The following is a 3,529-nucleotide window of genomic DNA, read 5'->3' as shown; positions in this document are numbered from 1 at the left end:
AACCCCTACAAAAGTATTGAATTTTGGTAAATTCTTTATATACTGAAACCTAAGATCTTTAGTGTTGTTTAAAAATTTCTGACCACATTCTACGTTTGTATTAATGTATGCTAAACTCTCTTTCATGGTATATGAGAACCATTATAATTTTTTATCAATTAATTTAGTAAAACTTCATAATACTCCCAAAATCGGTGGAATAACTACTATTAAATCGTTATTTTCTTGAAAAAAAGAGGCAACAATGTCTCCAAACTCTTTCAACATCATCATATGTTAGTGCAGGATGCAACTATGCATTAAAACAATATTTTCATATTTTTTAAAATTTTCTCAAAATCTATGTGATAACCCCTACAAAAGTATTGAATTTTGGTAAATTCTTTATATACTGAAACCTAAGATCTTTAGTGTTGTTTAAAAATTTCTGACCACATTCTACGTTTGTATTAATGTATGCTAAACTCTCTTTCATGGTATATGGGAACCTTTATAATTTTTTATCAATTAATTTAGTAAAATTACATAATACTCCCTAAATCGGTGGAATAACTAATATTAAATCGCTATTTTCTCGAAAAACGGAGGCATCAATGGCTCCAAACCTCTTTCAACATCATCATATGTTAGTGCAGGATGCAACTATGCATTAAAACAATATTTTCATATTTTTTAAAATTTTCTCAAAATCTATGTGATAACCCCTACAAAAGTATTGAATTTTGGTAAATTCTTTATATACTGAAACCTAAGATCTTTAGTGTTGTTTAAAAATTTCTGACCACATTCTACGTTTGTATTAATGTATGCTAAACTCTCTTTCATGGTATATGAGAACCATTATAATTTTTTATCAATTAATTTAGTAAAATTACATAATACTCCCTAAATCGGTGGAATAACTAATATTAAATCGCTATTTTCTCGAAAAACGGAGGCATCAATGGCTCCAAACCTCTTTCAACATCATCATATGTTAGTGCAGGATGCAACTATGCATTAAAACAATATTTTCATATTTTTTAAAATTTTCTCAAAATCTATGTGATAACCCCTACAAAAGTATTGAATTTTGGTAAATTCTTTATATACTGAAACCTAAGATCTTTAGTGTTGTTTAAAAATTTCTGACCACATTCTACGTTTGTATTAATGTATGCTAAACTCTCTTTCATGGTATATGAGAACCATTATAATTTTTTATCAATTAATTTAGTAAAACTTCTTAATACTCCCTAAATTACTATTAAATCGTTATTTTCTTGAAAAAAAGAGGCAACAATGTCTCCAAACTCTTTCAACATCATCATATGTTAGTGCAGGATGCAACTATGCATTAAAACAATACTTTCATATTTTTGAAATTTTCTCAAAATCTATGTGTTAACCCCTACAAATGTATTGAATTTTGGTAAATTCTTAATATATTGAAGCCTAAGATCTTTAGTGTTGTTTTAAAATTTCTGACCACATTATACGTTTGTATTAATGTATGCTAAACTCTCTTTCATGGTATATGGGAACCTTTATAATTTTTTATCAATTAATTTAGTAAAACTTCGTAATATTCCTTAAATCGAGGAATAGCCACTATAAAATCGCCATTTTCTTGAAAAATGGAGACAACAAAGGCTGAAAACCTCTTTCAACATCATCATATGTTAGTGCATGATGCAACTATGCATTAAAACAATATTGTGATATTTTTTGAAAATTTCTCAAAATCTATGTGTTAACCCCTACAAAAATATTGAATTTTGGTAAATGCTTTATATATTGAAACCTATAACCTTTAGTATTGTTTTAAAATTTCTAACTACATTCTACATTTGTATTAATATATTCTAAACTCTCTTTCATGGTATGTGGAAATCATTATATTTTTTTATCAATTAATTTAGTAAAATTTCATAATACTCCCAAAATCGGTGGAATAACTACTATTAAATCGTTATTTTCTTGAAAAAAAGAGGCAACAATGTCTCCAAACTCTTTCAACATCATCATATGTTAGTGCAGGATGCAACTATGCATTAAAACAATACTTTCATATTTTTGAAATTTTCTCAAAATCTATGTGTTAACCCCTACAAATGTATTGAATTTTGGTAAATTCTTAATATATTGAAGCCTAAGATCTTTAGTGTTGTTTTAAAATTTCTGACCACATTCTACGTTTATATTAATGTATTCTAAACTCTCTTTCATGGTTGATAGGAATCATTATAATTATTTATCAATTAATTTAGTAAAACTTCAAAGTACTCCTTAAATCGAGTAATAACCACTATAAAATCGTTATTTTCTTGAAAAATGGAGACAACAAAGGCTGCAAACCTCTTTCAACATATGTTAGTGCAGGATGCAACTATGCATTAAAACAGTATTTTCATATTTTTGAAATTTTCTCAAAATCTATGTGTTAACCCCTACAAATGTATTGAATTTTGGTAAATTCTTAATATATTGAAGCCTAAGATCTTTAGTGTTGTTTTAAAATTTCTGACCACATTATACGTTTGTATTAATGTATGCTAAACTCTCTTTCATGGTATATGGGAACCTTTATAATTTTTTATATTCAGGATGCAACTATGCATTAAAACAATATTTTCATATTTTTGAATTTTTCTCAAAATCTATATGTTAACGCCTATAAAAGTATTGAATTTTGGTAAATTCTTTATATATTGAAGCCTAAGATCTTTAGTGTTGTTTTAAATTTTCTGACCATATTTTACGTTTGTATTAATATATACTAAACTCTCTTTCATATTATATGAGAACCATTATAATTTTTTATCAATTAATTTAGTAAAACTTAATAATACTCCTTAAATCGAGGAATAACCACTATAAACCCGCTATTTCTTGAAAAAAGGAGACAACAAAGGCTGAAAACCTCTTTCAACATCATATTATGTTAGTGCAGGATGCAACTATGCATTAAAACAATATTTTCATATTTTTGAATTTTTCTCAAAATCTATATGTTAACGCCTATAAAAGTATTGAATTTTGGTAAATTCTTTATATATTGAAGCCTAAGATCTTTAGTGTTGTTTTAAAATTCCTGACCACATTTTACGTTTATATTAATGTATGCTACACTCTCTTTCATGGTATATGAGAACCATTATAATTTTTTATCAATTAATTTAGTAAAACTTCATAATACTCCTTAAATCGAGGAATAACAACTATAAAATCGCTATTTTCTTGAAAAACGGAGACAACAAAGGCCGAAAACCTCTTTCAACATCATCATATGTTAGTGCAGGATGCAACTATGCATTAAAACAATATTTTCTTATTTTTTGAAATTTTCTCAAAATCTATGTGTTAACCCCTTCAAAAATATTGAATTTTGGTAAATGCTTTATATATTAAAGCCAATAATCTTTATTGTTGTTTTAAAATTTCTAACTACATTCTACGTTTGTATTAATGTATACTAAACTCTCTTTCATGCTATATAAGAATCATTATAATTTTTTATCAATTAATTTAGTAAAACTTCATAATACTC

Source organism: Brassica oleracea, chromosome C1, assembly GCF_000695525.1.
Source record: "Brassica oleracea var. oleracea cultivar TO1000 chromosome C1, BOL, whole genome shotgun sequence".
NCBI classification, from domain to species: domain Eukaryota; kingdom Viridiplantae; phylum Streptophyta; class Magnoliopsida; order Brassicales; family Brassicaceae; genus Brassica; species Brassica oleracea.
Note: the sequence above shows the minus strand (reverse complement) of the source record.